A 17,689-nucleotide genomic window follows, 5' to 3' on the forward strand; every position below is an offset into this window, starting at 1 on the left:
GTCAGAGTATATATATACATATATACAACCCAAAAGTTTACCAAAAGACAAAATATAAATCTTATTTCTCCAAGTCAACCTCTCGGAGAGACAAAATACAAATATATACAAAGTGGAGAACATATATATATATATATATATATATATATATATATATATATATATATATATATATATATATATTAAACTAGATACATAATAAAAGTCCCCAAAATTCGTAGATCTTCGCTTCAAGTAAATCTTCAGTATGCTCAGCGAGGTACCTCACATTCTGCATCTGAAAAATAACAAAATATGTATGGAATGAGAACGGGGGTTCTTAGTATGGTAAAGGTACCCATATAGATAATAAATAATGTCCCGAAAAGCCAGATGCATTCCAAAACTCCAACAACCCATATTCATATACTAAAGTTTTCACTAAACCAGAAATATGGTGACTATGTCTAAGGATCCTAATCTAACTCTTCGTTTCTCGTTCTCTGCAAACCTCCAATTCACCAAGTGATACAACCCTCAGTGCCTCTTTCACTCGCCATAGGGATTTCTCAGAAGCAAACACAAGCAAGCCAGACAAGAAAAAACACAAATATGGAGACAGATACATCATTTAGATCAAATAGCAGTTAATTACAGTTAAGCAATGACAAACCCTAATTTGACGGTTTGTTTTGTATTGATTTTTGGAGATTTTATCACCTTTTACCCATATTTATTCAAGAAATAGCATGGTTTTGTATATTCTCCTTTAATTGTGCTTGAATGTGAAAACATGCTTTTTAGGACTCAAAATAGCTAAATTTAATTCACCTTGATTCTATTAGATGCCTTGATATGTTTGTTAAGTGATTTAAGGTTTAGGAGGCAAAGATTGGATCAAGGGAATGAAGAAAGAAAGCATGAAAAGTTGGAGAACTCATGAAGAAATGGAAGAACCGGAAAGCTGTCAAGCCGACCTCTTCGCACTTAATCGGCCATAACTTGAGCTACAGAGGTCCGAATGATGCGGTTCCAGTTGGGTTGGAAAGCTAACATCCGGGGCTTCGAAACGATATAAGATTTGCTATGGTTGAACCGCGCATGGTGACGCGTACGCGCATAGTACGCGCACGCGCCGTTGCTGCCACCTGGTTCACTTAAAACAAAACGTGGCCAGCGAATTCTAAAGCCTTGTGGGCCCAATCCAACTCATTTCTGATGCTATTTAAGCCAATGATTGAAGGGGAATGAACATACTTTTACATACTTTTCATACTTTAGAAGTTAGTTACCATTAGTTTAGTTTTAGCTTAGTTTAGTAGTGAGAGTTAGTTTCTAGAGAGAGAAGCTCTCACTTCTCTCTAGAATTAGGATTAGAACTAGGTTTAGTTTTTAGATCTAGATTTTAATTCATGCTTTCATCTCCTTCTACCTTTCAATTCCTTGTTGTTACATTCATTCTTCTTCTATTCTTTTGTTGTAATTTCCTTTATGTTGTTCTTATGTTTTGTTGTAGATCTACTTTTGCTCCTTCTATTTTCTTTCAATTCAATTAGAGGTAATTCATAATAATTGTGTTCCTTTTGATTGTTGTTGTTAATTCATTGCCATAATTGTTGTTAGATTCTATTTTTGTTATCAATTTACTTTGCTTTTCTTTTATGCCTTCCAAGTGTTTGATGAAATGCTTGGTTGGATTTTAGTATAGATTTTACTCCTCTTGGCTATGGTAGAGTAATTAGTGACGCTTGAGTTATCTAATGTCTTTGTTGATTGATAATTAGAAGTTGCTAATTGATTTAGATACCACTAAAGCTAGTCTTTCCCTTGGGAGTTGGCTAGGACTTGTGGAATCAAGTTGATTCATCCACTTGACTTTCTATTAGAGGTTAACTAAGTGGTAGCAATGAACAATTCTCATCATAATTGAGAAGGATAACTAGGATAGAACTTCTAATTTTCACACCTTGCCAAGAGCCTTTTATAGTTTATTTTCATTGCCATTTACTTTTCATGCTTCTTGTCCAAAACCCCAAAATAACTCATAACCAATAACAAGACACTTTATTGTAATTCCTAGGGAGAACGACCCGAGGTCCAATACTTCGGTTTATAAATTTTAGGGGTTTGTACTAGTGACAAACACTTTTTGTATGAAAGGATTATTGCTTGGTTTAGGAACTATACTTTACAACGAGATTTCATTAGTGAATTTCTAAGCCGTCAAAAATCCGTTCGTCAAAATGGCGCCGTTGCCGGGGAATTGCAATGGTGTTATGTTATTGGTTATTGTATATATGTGAATATTGTGAATATGTTTGCCTTTTGCTTCTTTGTTAGTTCTTACTAGTTTTTAGGATTTAATTTTCTTGCTTCTTATTTGATTTTATTTTTATTTTCTCTTGCTATCATGAATTCTCACTTTGGCTATGAGTGTGATTACAACTATGTTGTAGGTAATGGGGGCTACAATGAAGATGTGTATCAAGAATGGGATAACCAAAGGTGGGAAGAGCCACATGCACATGATCAATCTTCATGGCAACAACCTCCACCAATACACTATGAAGAAGAGCCATTCTTTGATGCATATCAATCTAATGGCTATGGTGAACTCCCTTGTGACTTTCAAGAACCACCACCATATGCCTATGAGCCATACCCTCAACATAACCCTCAACCATACTCAAAAGCCACTTTTCACCAACCACCTTCATATGACCCTCATCCATATCTACCATTACAACAACCGTATGAGCCATATGAACCACATATAGAGCCACCACCATCTCAACATCACCACTTCCAAGAGCCACCCCCTCCATGTTATTACCAAGATGAACCACCTCAATTGTATGAAAATTTTCAACCACAAATGTATGAAAATTTTCAACCACAAGATGAATACCACTTTCCACCATAACCTCCCATGGAAGAATATTCATGTCCATCAATCCAAGAGCCATATGATCCTAATCATATTATCCAAGAGGAACAAGAGTCAAGGGATCATCTCAAGGAAACATTGGATCAACTTCAAGCAACCATGGAGCGTGTTGTGCAACAAGTGGAAAGAGTGGAAATTATTGAACCACCACAACTCTACCAAGAAGAACCACCTTCCTACTATGAACCCTTTCCCCAAATTGATGAACCCTTCCATCCACCCCAACCTCCAATGGATGACATCCTTGATGTTCTTGTTCAAGGACAAGAGGAAATGAAAAGGGATGTGCAACAATTCACGGCCGCCTTGGATGAGGTGGTAAACCGGTTAGCATCCCAATGCTTGAACTCTCAAGGAACTCCCATGGCTACATGTGGGGAATCAAATGAAGAGCATAACATAAAAGAGAGATTGGTGGAGAATGAGGGAAGTTGCTTTGTATTGGAACAATTGGAGGAAGCTATGATTATTGAAGAAAGGGAAGAATTGGTTGAAGACTTAGGAGATGCGGAGCCTCCATGGGAATCTAGAATTGAAGAAAACCCCTCCAAGATGATTGAAATTGATGCTAGGAAGGAAAGTGCACACCTTCCAAGACATATTCCATATGAAAATTTGGATGGGATAGAGCAAGAAGTGAGTTCCCTTGGTGATGAAGATCAAGCATCAAACCTTAGTGGTGAAGAATCCTTTGAGCATGAAGAACCTTCTCCCAACAAGATGGAAAGCAATGTGGAGGTAAATTTTTCTTACCCTCCCATTTACGACTTGAGTAGGAGAAAAGGTTTATATAAAATTGTTGAACAAAGGATTATAATTGAGAAGTCTTGTGAAGAGGTGGAAATCCTTAGAAAAAGGAGGATGGGAATTGAATACGCTTTATCAAAACTCTTGGAGTTGTCTTTGCCTAGGTTGCCATCTACTCCTTCATTTGAGTGGGTGAAATTTATTTCTATTAGCTTTATTATCCCACTTGAATATGGTTTGCTTGAAACGGATGGCCAACTTAGGGAGCTTTGTGGGATGAAGCGTAAACGAAAAAGGTTTTGTGGTTGGCGTTGCAAATCAAGGCTCATTATGGTTGATGCATCAAACATGAGATATAAAGGTTGGAGTAGTGCTCAAATAGATGGGTCTAGGAGGATTGTTGGCCACTATATAGAGAATTCACCTTACTCACCACCCGGTTGGACTAATAATGATGATCAACCTTAAGACGGGTGTGAAAACAAAGTGTGGGATCCCGGATTACAAGAGGATCAACTTTGGGAGCCCCAAGCTTGTGAAGAACTCCATCAAGACTTGGCTCAATCCATGAAGAATCTACTTGGGGCACAATGGAGAACCAAGCATTGGTGGGAGTTCCAAGATGAATACAAGCACAAGCCACCTTGATGAGGAGCTCCCCATAAGTCCAACTTAAGGACAATAAACAAAAGTGCTAGGTGGGAGACAACCCACCATGGTAAAATCCTTTCATTTTCTCTTTTGTATATATTGGTAGAATTAGTTTAATTTCATGTTTTGTTTAGTTAGTTGAGTATGTTTGGTAGTTTAAGTATGTTAAATAAGGTTTTATGGTGTTTTGGTAGCTGTTTGGAGGTTTGGAATGCTTGGATTGGTGCAAAAACATAAGAAAAAAATTTTTGAAAAACAGAGCACCATCCACGCGTACGCGTACATGGCGCGTACGCGCACTTACAGCATTTCCGACCATCCACGCGCGCGCACCATGCGTGCGTACGCGTGAATTGAGAAGTTCCAACCTCCATACATTTTCCAGAGAGTTGTGCCTGCGCCGCGCCAACGTTGTGCCTTTCGCACAAACCAACTCGCGCGTACGCGCACATGATGCGTACGCGCCACTCTCGAAATAAGCCAACGACGCGCGCGCGCCATGCGTGCGTGCGCGTGGGTGCCCTTTCTTCCATCCATTTCTTTTCTTCTCCTCCTTCCATTTCTCCCTTTTCCCTTTCTTCTTCCCTCCTCCTACCCCTCATCCAACACTTCCAAACACCATTGACAACCATTTATTTTAGTTAACCAATTAGTTAGTTAGTTAGTTGATTAGTTAGTTTTAGTTTAGTTTTCATTTTATTTTCTCTCTTTTCATCATAAGTGTTGGAGTATTGACTTTGTTTACTATACATTGCTATATCCCTTATTGCCTAAATGCTATTTTAGCATGAATATTTTAGATAATCTTTGTTGGATTCTATGATTGAGGTTATATTTTGTTACTTGGTTTTGAGTTCTTCATGCTTACCTTTTGAAAAATACCAAGTGATGAGAATTGTCTTCGAGCTTATAACTCTTTTAAATTGCATGTTGTAGCTAGCCACCATGTGATTTGGATCCTTTTCCCTCGATTAGGCAACCTCTTGATGGATGATGTTGTGCATTTACCTTAATGCATTGTGTTCATGATTATATCCATCCATATGTTTGACTTGAATGCTTTCATGCTTCTCTAATGCTTGTCTTACCTTACAAGCTTACTTAAAGCATCTCAAGCACACTAGGATAAGTGAAGTGCATGCTTCTTTTGTGACATAGCTTTTATGCTAATGTGTATTCTAAACCGCGCAATTTAGAATTCACACACCTAATATTTCTTAATGTCACACTAATTCACTCACCTCATTCTAGTGATTTACCTCATTCCAACAATGTATGCTTCCTTACTTTTATATCTTCTCATCTTATGGTGTTATATTTTTGTTTTTCATAACGAATACACCACAAGCAACCATGGAAGCGGAATACAGAACACATAGCAATCCGGAGAGTCGCCGTACCCCCTTGCTCATCTTTGAGTGCACCGAGGACGGTGCAAACTTTTAAGTGTGGGGAGGTCGTCCGACCGATCGGCAATCTTGGGTGACAAATTTCTAACTCCGATACTTTTGCATTTCATTTTAGGATTTTAGGATTTTTACTTGCATTTTCTTATTTTTGCATATGCATACACAATAAGCTTAGTCAAAATAATGAGATTTTTTCAAGATTTCTATCTATAGGGCATGTCAATTGATTTGAGTGAAAACTTTTCATAGAATTTGCTTGAATTATATATATTATGGATCATGTTTTGAGCTAAGAACACAATCTTGTGAGACTTGAGCCTAATGATGTGGTTACATCTTATAACCACTTATTTTTCCTTCTTGTGTGCATTATTCTCTTTCTATGATTGTAATCTTTGATTTGTTTGATTCTTTATGTCCATTATTTTGTGTATTCATGCATTTATGTGATTGAGGCCATCATTTCATTTAACTCACTTACCCAAATAGCCTACCTTTTATCTTCCATTGTTAGCCAAATTTGAGCCTACGATTAACCCACTTTGTTCTTAATTTAGCACATTACAAGCCTTAAAGCGGAAAACAATAAAAGTCCTTATTTGGATCTTTGATTAGCTTAGGCTAGTGTGTGTGAGTATCATTCAAGTGTGGGAACCTTGGGACATTGGGTGAATAAAAGGGTATTTTGTATTATTATTGAAAATATTGGGAATTGGGTACATACTCATGTATTGATCAAATGTAAAACCTTATGCATTGATGCTCTTGTATATAGAAAAAAAAATGAGAAAAACAAAAGAACAAAAGAAAAAGAAAAACAATATGGAAAAGAAAAGAAAAAAAATAGAAAAATAAAGAAAAGAAAAAAAAGAAGAAAAATAATAAAAAGGGGACAAAATGCCCCAAAGCGAAGCTCAATAAGATCAATGCATAAGTGTTGTGAAATGAAAAGGGATGCATGAGTATGTGGAAAAGTGAGTAGAATGGGTAGTTAGAGTAGAATTTAATTGTATAGGTTATTATATGGGTTAAGTGGAAAGTTTAAGCTTATCAAAGATTCAAATTCCAAGCTCACTTAACCAAATATGCACCCTACCTTGACCCTAACCCCATTACAACCTATGAAAAGACCTCATGATATATGTATGCATGCATGAAATAAATGTTGATTGTTAGAAGAAAAATAAATCTTGGAAAGCATGAAATAGAGGAGAATTGAGTGAATCAACCCTAAACACTTGAGTGAATAGAGTGCAAACACTACCGGTGAGGGTTTGATGCTCAATTACATGTTTTCACCTATGATCATCATTCTTCATGCAAGTTTGTAAAAATATTTAATAACTCAATTCAATTGTGGATTAGACTTGCTAGTCCTTAGCCCTTGTGCATATATGTTTCTTGGGAATTGATTTATTTTGACCAAGCACTTGCATTCATTTAGATAGTTGCATATAGGTAGATTGCATTTAGTTAGTTTCCATTGAATAAATGCCATACCCTTACTTCATTCTTGGTTTAAGCATGAGGACATGCTTGGTTTAAGTGTGGGGAGGTTGACAAACCCCAATTTGACGGTTTGTTTTGTATTGATTTTTGGAGATTTTATCACCTTTTACCCATATTTATTCAAGAAATAGCATGGTTTTGTATATTCTCCTTTAATTGTGCTTGAATGTGAAAACATGCTTTTTAGGACTCAAAATAGCTAAATTTAATTCACCTTGATTCTATTAGATGCCTTGATATGTTTGTTAAGTGATTTAAGGTTTAGGAGGCAAAGATTGGATCAAGGGAATGAAGAAAGAAAGCATGAAAAGTTGGAGAACTCATGAAGAAATGGAAGAACCGGAAAGTTGTCAAGCCGACCTCTTCGCACTTAATCGGCCATAACTTGAGCTACAGAGGTCCGAATGATGCGGTTCCAGTTGGGTTGGAAAGCTAACATCCGGGGCTTCGAAACGATATAAGATTTGCTATGGTTGAACCGCGCATGGTGACGCGTACGCGCATAGTACGCGCACGCGCCGTTGCTGCCACCTGGTTCACTTAAAACAAAACGTGGCCAGCGAATTCTAAAGCCTTGTGGGCCCAATCCAACTCATTTCTGATGCTATTTAAGCCAAGGATTGAAGGGGAATGAACATACTTTTACATACTTTTCATACTTTAGAAGTTAGTTACCATTAGTTTAGTTTTAGCTTAGTTTAGTAGTGAGAGTTAGTTTCTAGAGAGAGAAGCTCTCACTTCTCTCTAGAATTAGGATTAGAATTAGGTTTAGTTTTTAGATCTAGATTTTAATTCATGCTTTCATCTCCTTCTACCTTTCAATTCCTTGTTGTTACATTCATTCTTCTTCTATTCTTTTGTTGTAATTTCCTTTATGTTGTTCTTATGTTTTGTTGTAGATCTACTTTTGCTCCTTCTATTTTCTTTCAATTCAATTAGAGGTAATTCATAATAATTGTGTTCCTTTTGATTGTTGTTGTTAATTCATTGCCATAATTGTTGTTAGATTCTATTTTTGTTACCAATTTACTTTGCTTTTCTTTTATGCCTTCCAAGTGTTTGATGAAATGCTTGGTTGGATTTTAGTATAGATTTTACTCCTCTTGGCTATGGTAGAGTAATTAGTGACGCTTGAGTTATCTAATGTCTTTGTTGATTGATAATTAGAAGTTGCTAATTGATTTAGATACCACTAAAGCTAGTCTTTCCCTTGGGAGTTGGCTAGGACTTGTGGAATCAAGTTGATTTATCCACTTGACTTTCTATTAGAGGTTAACTAAGTGGTAGCAATGAACAATTCTCATCACAATTGAGAAGGATAACTAGGATAGAACTTCTAATTTTCACACCTTGCCAAGAGCCTTTTATAGTTTATTTTCATTGCCATTTACTTTTCATGCTTCTTGTCCAAAACCCCAAAATAACTCATAACCAATAACAAGACACTTTATTGTAATTCCTAGGGAGAACGACCCGAGGTCCAATACTTCGGTTTATAAATTTTAGGGGTTTGTACTAGTGACAAACACTTTTTGTATGAAAGGATTATTGCTTGGTTTAGGAACTATACTTTACAACGAGATTTCATTAGTGAATTTCTAAGCCGTCAAAAATCCGTTCGTCAAGCAAATAGGCAAGCCAAAACAATTGCATACTCACACAAAACATACAAGTGCATATGATGCATGTTTGTCCTATAGCCCATGAGTCTCATCTGTTGGCTATCTAGCCAAACCTAACATGTCTGGTAGCAAACCCTGGATAGTTTCTGCATGCGCGCATCCCTAAGAGTTTATGCATATATATATAATCAATCATTTATCATCTCATTGGGAGAATCCAGGGAGTTAAAGTGTCAGTCACATCTTGCAACGGAGGGTCAACAGAGTATCGAGTCTCAACCTAGAGCAAGTGATGGCAAGCCACTGCATCTACCCAGGAAAATTCGTGTCTCAGATAATTGCAAATGCATATGCCACATGGATCTTTCAGTCATAATTCATCAATATCATCATCACCCTTATTCATATCTCATACAATCACAATTCATTATTATCATCATCATTCTTATTCATATCTCATACACCTTTACCCATATTTTAATAATTCAAATTTTCACTTCACCAATCTTCCTCAATGTCAACCTAACTCCCTTAATAGGTTCGCTTTCTTTCCTAAGCCTGACACTAGTTATCGGACCTCAAATAGGGGTTACAGATATTTGAAAAGCTAGAGGAATGGTTAAAAACTAAAAAATTGTAATTTTCAGCATAACAGGGGTTATGGGTATGCCAGCCACCTGCCGCCTACGCGAGAATTTGTAAAAAGACAGTGTCGTCACTACAACAAATAAGGGTTTTCGCAACAGTCAAAAACTGTTGTCGTAGATTGAAAAACCGTTCCTAAAACTTTAGGCAACGCTTTGACAACGGTTTTTGACCTGTGGTATATGCGGCCGTTACCAATGCTCAAAGGCAACGGTTTTTTACCTAAGGTAACGGTAACAAAAAAATTGTTGCCAAAATTATTGGTATAGACAATGGTTTTGAAAGAAAATTTTAAACAACGGTTTCGAACCGTTACTCAATAAGCAATGGTTTTAAACCGTTCTCTTTCATGATCCAACGGTTTAAAACCATAACTGGATAGGCAACGGTTTTAAACTGTTGTAGTTTTATTATTCACAAAGCCAACGGTTTTAAAGCGTTACCGTTGGTGTGTTTTTTGGCAACGGTTTTAATACCATTACCATTTTATAGTCGTCTAAGACAACGATTTTAAGGCGTTACCATTGGTGTCGTTTTTTGACAACGGTTTTAAAACCTTTGCCTTTTGTGACTTTTAACAACGGTTTTTTGTAGTTATATATTTTTTATTTACAATAATTTTCTCCTGTTGCATTAAAATTAATATTCCAACTATTTTTTTAATTTAGTGTCAATAAATAACCTTAACTATTTGAATCAAATTACTAAAAAAAATTAATTGAATATTTACCATCAAATTTGATTTTTAAAGTATTCTATAAGATTCATACATATTTGTGACCTATAAAAGAGATTTTAGAAGTCAAATAAACTAAGATACTTTAAAATCACATCATAAGAGTCTAAGTCATAACCATATCTAATCATAAAGAAAAGAGATTGATATATTACAATAGTAAATAGATTCCTCATCATCTTCACAAATTGGTGGTTTTTACTCTCTAGTATTTGATCTTCACAATTTGTGTGATTAAGTTCTCTCTCTCCTTCATAATGATTTTCCTGTGAATAAAAAGATTAGCAAATTAAATATAATGTTAAGCCTAATGCTAATAATCGAAGGAATGGAAGTTTGATTTAGGCTTATGTTGAGCGGATAATTTATACGCTTTTTGGCATTGTTTTTAGTATGTTTTTAGTAGAATCTAGTTACTTTTAGGGATGTTTTCATTAGTTTTTATGTTAAATTCATATTTCTGGACTTTACTATGAGTTTGTGTATTTTTCTGTGATTTTAGATATTTTCTGGCTGAAATTGAGGGACTTGAGAAAAAATCAGATTCAGAGGTTGAAGAAGGACTGCTGATGCTGTTGGATTCTGACCTCCCTGCACTCAAAATAGATTTTCTGGAGCTACAGAACTCAAAATGGCGCTCTTCCAATTGCGTTGGAAAGTAAACATCCAGGGCTTTCCAACAATATATAATAGTCCATACTTTGCCCAAGTTTAGATGACGCAAACTGGCGTTCAACGCCAACTCTCTGCCCAATTCTGGCGTCCAGCGCCAGAAACAAGTTGCAATGTGGAGTTCAACGCCCAAACTGGCACAAAAGCTGGCGTTCAACTCCAAGAATGACCTCTCCACGTGTAGACTTCAAGCTCAGCCCAAGCACACACCAAGTGGGCCCCGGAAGTGGATTTATGCATTAATTACTTACTTCTGTAAACCCTAGTGACTAGTTTATTATAAATAGAACTTTTTATCATTGTATTCGAAAGTCTTGGCTACTCCGGTTCCCCTCTGGGGCCGAGACCAATGAACTCCATTATCACTTATGTATTTTCAACGGTAGAGTTTCTGCACTCCATAGATTAAGGTGTGGAGCTCTGCTGTTCCTCAAGGATTAATGCAAAGTACTACTGTTTTCTATTCAATTCAACTTATTCAGCTTCTAAGATATTCATTCACACTTCAACTTGAATGTGATGAACGTGACAATCATCATCATTCCCTATGAACGCGTGCCTGACAACCACTTCCGTTCTACATTAGATTGAATGAGTATCTCTTAGATCTTTTAATCAGAATCTTCGTGGTATAAGCTAGATTGATGGCGGCATTCATGAGAGTCCGGAAAGTCTAAACCTTGTCCGTGGTATTCCGAGTAGGACTCTGGGATTGAATGACTGTGACGAACTCCAAACTCGCGAGTGCTAGGCGTAGTGACAGACGCAAAAGGATAGTAAATTCTATTCCAGTATGATCGAGAACCTCCAAGATGATTAGCCATGCAGTGACAGCGCATCGGACCATTTTCACATAGAGGAATAGGATGCAACTAACGACAAGGGTGATGCCTCCAGACGATTGGCCGTGCTGTGACAGAGCATTTGGACCATTTTTCCGAGAGGATTGAAAGTAGCCATTGGCACCGGTGATATCCTTACATAAAGCCAGCCATAGAAAGGAGTAAGACTGATTGGATGAAGACAGCAGGAAAGCAAAGGTTCAGAGGAATGAATGCATCTCCATACGCTTATCTGAAATTCTCACCAATGATTTACATAAGTATTTCTATCCTTATTTTAGTATTAATTTCGAAAACTCCATAACTATTTTATATCTGCCTGACTGAGATTTACAAGGTGGCCATAGCTTGCTTCATACCAACAATCTCCGTGGGATCGACCCTTACTCACGTAAGGTTTATTACTTGGACGACCCAGTGCACTTGCTGGTTAGTTATGCGAAGTTGTGAAGATATGTTTAGACCATGGTTCTGTGCATTTGTTTTTGGTGCCATCGTCAGGGAATCAATTTCGAACAATAATTCACAACCTGAGTAACAATTTCGCATACCAAGTTTTTGGCGCCGTTGCCGGGGATTGTTCGAGTTTGGACAACTGACGGTTCATCTTGTTGCTCAGATTGGGTAATTCTCTTTTCGTTTTCTTTTCAAAAAGTTTTCAAAAATCTTTCAAAAAAATCTTTCAAAAAAATTTTCTCTTTTGTTTACAAAAAAAAATTTTTTAAATAAAAATGTTTTCAAAAATATATTTTTCTTCAGAATTTTTAAGAATGAATTCTAGTGTTTCAAGAAGCATGTTGAAGCCTGGCTAGCTGTAAAGCCATGTCTAATTCTTCTGTAGGGCATGTTAGGCTTGTCATGTCTGAGTTACATACTAAAGCTTGGCTAGCTATTAAGCCATGCCTGACCCTTTGATTGGAGCTTTAGACTAAAGAGCATAAGATTCCTGGAATTCATATTAAAAATTTTGGAATCCTTATTTTTGTTTTTCAAATAATTTTCGAAAAAATACAAAAAAATTAGAAAATCATAAAAATCAAAAATATTTTTTGTGTTTCTTGTTTGAGTCTTGAGTCATGTTATAAGTTTGGTGTCAATTGCATGTTCATCTTGCATTTTTCGAAAAAATTCATGCATTCATAGTGTTCTTCATGATCTTCAAGTTGTTCTTGGTAAGTCTTCTTGTTTGATCTTTGCATTTGCATGTTTTGTGTCTTTTCTTGTTTTTCATATGCATTCCTGAATTCTTTATGTCTAAGCATTAAAGAATTCTAAGTTTGGTGTCTTGCATGTTTTTTTTGCATTAAAATTTTTTCAAAAATGTGTTCTTGATGTTCATCATGATCTTCATAGTGTTCTTGGTGTTCATCTTGACATTCATAGCATTCTTGCATGCATTCATTGTTTTGATCCATGACTTTCATGCATTGCATCATTTTTCTTGTTTTTCTCTCTCATCATAAAAATTCAAAAATAAAAAAAAATATCTTTCCCTTTTTCTCTCTTAAAATTTCGAAAATTAGATTTGACTTTTTCAAAAATTTTTAAAATCTAGTTGTTTTTATGAGTCAAATCAAATTTTCAATTAAAAAAAATCTTATCTTTTTCAAAATCTTTTTCAAAAATCAAATCTTTTTTTCAATTTTTTTAGTTATTTTCAAAAATTTCAAAAATTTTTTTCAAAAATTTTTTTCTTAATTTTACATCATATTTTCGAAAATAACATCATCAATTAATGTTTTGATTCAAAAATTTCAAGTTTGTTACTTACTTGTTAAGAAAGATTCAAACTTTAAGTTCTAGAATCATATCTTGTGATTTCTTGTGAATCAAGTCATTAATTGAGATTTTAAAAATCAAATCTTTTTCAAAAACTAATTTCTATCATATCTTTTCAAAAATATCTTCTTATCTTACCTTTTTCAAAAAAGTGATTGCAAAATATCTTTTCTAACTTCCTAACTTCTTATCTTTTCAAAATTTGTTTCAACTAACTAACTAACTTTTTTTTGTTTGTTTCTTACCTTTTTCAAAACTACCTAACTAACTCTCTCTCTCTAATTTTCGAAAAAATCTTCCCTCTTTTTCAAAATTTCTTTCTAATTAGACTAATTATTTTATTTTTTATTTGAATTTTCGAAAAACTACTAACCTTTTTCAAAAACTATTTTCGAAAATCACTAACTCTTTTTCAAAAATTATTTTCAAAAATTCTCTCCTCCTCTCATCCCCTTCTATTTATTTATTCATCTACTAACACTTCTCTTCATCTCACATCTCTGCTCCTATCATCACTTTTGTGTTTGGATTCTTCATTCTTCTTCACCCCTATTCCTTTTCTTCTTCTACTAACAATAAGGAACCTCTTTATTGTGACATAGAGGATTCCTCTTCTTTTCTTTTTCCCTTCTCTTTCTTATGAGCAGGGACAAAGAAAAAGGCATTTTTGTTGAAGCTGATCCAGAACCTGAAAGGACTCTGAAGAGAAAACTAAGAGAAGCTAAATTACAACAATCCAGAGACAACCTTATTGAAAATTTCGAACAAGTAAAGGAGATGGCAGCCGAACCCAACAACAATAATGCAAGGAGAATGCTTGGTGACTTTACTGCACCTAATTCCAATTTACATGGAAGAAGCATCTCCATTCCTACCATTGGAGCAAACAATTTTGAGCTGAAACCTCAACTAGTTTCTCTGATGCAGCAGAACTGCAAGTTTCATGGACTTCCATCTGAAGATCCTTTTCAGTTTTTAACTGAATTCTTGCAGATCTGTGATACTGTTAAGACTAATGGAGTAGATCCTGAAGTCTATAGGCTCATGCTTTTCCCTTTTGCTGTGAGAGACAGAGCTAGAATATGGTTGGACTCTCAACCTAAGGATAGCCTGAACTCTTGGGATAAGCTGGTCAAGGCTTTCTTAGCCAAGTTCTTTCCTCCTCAAAAGCTGAGTAAGCTTAGAGTGGATGTTCAGACCTTCAGACAGAAAGAAGGAGAATCCCTCTATGAAGCTTGGGAGAGATACAAAGGACTGACCAAAAAGTGTCATTCTGACATGCTTTCAGAATGGACCATCCTGGATATATTTTATGATGGTCTGTCTGAATTAGCTAAGATGTCATTGGATACTTCTGCAGGTGGATCCATTCACCTAAAGAAAACGCCTGCAAAAGCTCAAGAACTCATTGACATGGTTGCTAATAACCAGTTTATGTACACTTCTGAGAGGAATCCTGTGAGTAATGGGACGCCTATGAAGAAAGGAGTTCTTGAAATTGATACTCTGAATGCCATATTGGCTCAGAATAAAATATTGACTCAGCAAGTCAATATGATTTCTCAGAGTCTGAATGGAATGCAAGCTGCATCCAACAGTACTCAAGAGGCATCTTCTGAGGAAGAAGCTTATGATCCTGAGAACCCTGCAATAGCAGAGTTAAAATACATGGGTGAACCATATGGAAACACCTACAATCCATCATGGAGAAATCACCCAAATCTCTCATGGAAGGATCAAAAGCCTCAACAAGGCTTTAATAATGGTGGAAGAAACAGGTTTAGCAATAGCAAGCCTTTTCCATCATCCACTCAGCAACAGACAGAGAATTCTGAGCAGAATCCATCTAGCTTAGCAAATTTAGTCTCTGATCTATCTAAGGCCACTATGAGTTTCATGAATGAAACAAGGTCTTCCATTAGAAATTTGGAAGCACAAGTGGGCCAGCTGAGTAAAAGGATCACTGAAATCCCTCCTAGTACTCTCCCAAGCAATACAGAAGAGAATCCAAAAGGAGAGTGCAAGGCCATTGAATTAATTACCATGGCCGAACCCATAAGAGAGGAGAAGGACGTGAATCCCAAGGAGGAAGACCTCCTGGGACGTCCATTGATCAATAAGGAGCTTCCCTCTGAGGAACCTAAGGAATCTGAGACTCATCTAGAGACCATAGAGTTCCATTGAACCTTCTTATGCCATTCATGAGCTCTGATGAGTTATCCTCTTCTGAAGAGAATGAGGATGTTACTGAAGAGCAAGCTGCCAAGTTCCTTGGTGCAATCATGAAGCTGAATGCCAAATTATTTGGTATTGAGACTTGGGAAGATGAACCTCCCTTGTTCACCAATGAACTAAGTGATCTGGATCAACTGACATTGCCTCAGAAGAAACAGGATCCTAGAAAGTTCATAATACCTTGTACCATAGGCACCATGCTCTTTGAAAAGGCTCTGTGTGACCTTGGTTCAGGGATAAACCTCATGCCCCTCTCTGTAATAGAGAAACTGGGAATCTATGGGGTGCAAACTGCTAAAATCTCATTAGAGATGGCAGACAATTCAAGAAAACAGGCTTATGGACAAGTAGAGGACGTGTTAGTAAAGGTTGAAGGCCTTTACATCCCTGCTGATTTCATAATCCTGGATACTGGAAAGGAAGAGGATGAATCCATCATCCTAGGAAGACCTTTCCTAGCCACAGCAAGAGCTGTGATTGATGTGGACAGAGGAGAATTGATCCTTCAATTAAATGAGGACAACCTTGTGTTTACAACTCAAGGATCTCTCTCTGCATCCATGGAGAGGAAGCATAAAAAGCTTCTCTCAAAGCAGAGTCAAACAAAGCCCCCACAATCAAACTCTAAGTTTGGTGTTGGGAGGCCACAACCAAACTCTAAGTTTGGTGTCAAACCCCCATATCCAAACTCTAAGTTTGGTGTTGGGAGGTCTCAACAAAGCTCTGCACATCTGTGAGGCTCCATGAGAGCCCACTGTCAAGCTATTGACATTAAAGAAGCGCTTGTTGGAAGGCAACCCAATGTTTATTTATCTAATTTTATTTTTGTTTTTCATGTTTTCTTAGGTTCATGATCATGTGGAGTCACAAAATAAACGAAAAATTTAGAAACAGAATCAAAAACAGCGGAAGAAAAATCACACCCTGGAGGAAGCACCTGTCTGGCGTTCAACGCCAGAACAGAGCATGGTTCTGGCGCTGAATGCCCAAAATGGGCAGCATCTGGGCGCTGAACGCCAGAATTGCACCCTGGAGAAGAGCTGGCGCTGAACGCCCAGAACAAGCATGGTTCTGGCGTTCAACGCCAGAAATGGGCAACAAATGGGCGTTGAACGCCCGAAATGGGCACCAACCTGACGCTGAACGCCCAGAGTTGTGTGCAAGGGCATTTTACATGCCTAATTTGGTGCAAGATTGTAAATCCTTGAACACCTCAGGATCTGTGGACCCCACAGGATCCCCACCTACCTCCACTCACTCTCTTCTCTCTTCTCAATCATCCTCTATTCTCAATAAACACTCTTCCCCAAAACCCTTCACCTATCACCTCCATCTCTCTTCCCTATTAACCCTTCACCACTAACATCCACCCACTCTTCCCCATAAACCTTCCCAATAAACTCCACCTACCTTCAAAATTCAAATCAATTTCCCACCCAAACCCAACCATATGGCCGAACCTTAACCCCCCTCCCTTCCCTATATAAAGCCTTCCATTCTTCCTCATTTTCACATAACACAACCCTCTCTTTCCCTTCTTGGCCGAAACACATCCCTCATCTCCTCCATATTTTCTTCTTCTTCTTCATCTATTCTTTCTTCTCTTGCTTGAGGACGAGCAATATCCTAAGTTTGGTGTGGTAAAAGCATAAGCTTTTTGTTTTTCCATTACCATTGATGGCACCTAAGACCGGAGAATCCTTTAGAAAAGGGAAAGGGAAGACAAAAGCTTCCACCTCCGAGTCATGGAAGATGGAAAGGTTCATCTCCAAAGCCCATCAAGACCACTTCTATGATGTTGTGGCCAAGAAGAAGGTGATCCCCGAGGTCCCTTTCAAACTCAAGAGAAATGAGTATCCGGAGATCCGACATGAAATCCAAAGAAGAGGTTGGGAAGTTCTAACAAACCCCATCCA

General features: G+C 37.0%; 1 non-coding gene across 1 annotated transcript; it reads right to left on the reverse strand.

Moving 5' to 3' along the window:
• Positions 1-14,714: 14,714 nt before the first annotated feature.
• LOC112738981 (small nucleolar RNA R71) lies at positions 14,715-14,818 on the reverse strand. Its single transcript, XR_003169925.1, has one exon. It is a non-coding gene; the product is annotated as a small nucleolar RNA R71 (small nucleolar RNA).
• Between the last annotated feature and the right edge of the window lie 2,871 nt (positions 14,819-17,689).

Source organism: Arachis hypogaea, chromosome 13, assembly GCF_003086295.3.
Source record: "Arachis hypogaea cultivar Tifrunner chromosome 13, arahy.Tifrunner.gnm2.J5K5, whole genome shotgun sequence".
NCBI lineage: Eukaryota > Viridiplantae > Streptophyta > Magnoliopsida > Fabales > Fabaceae > Arachis > Arachis hypogaea.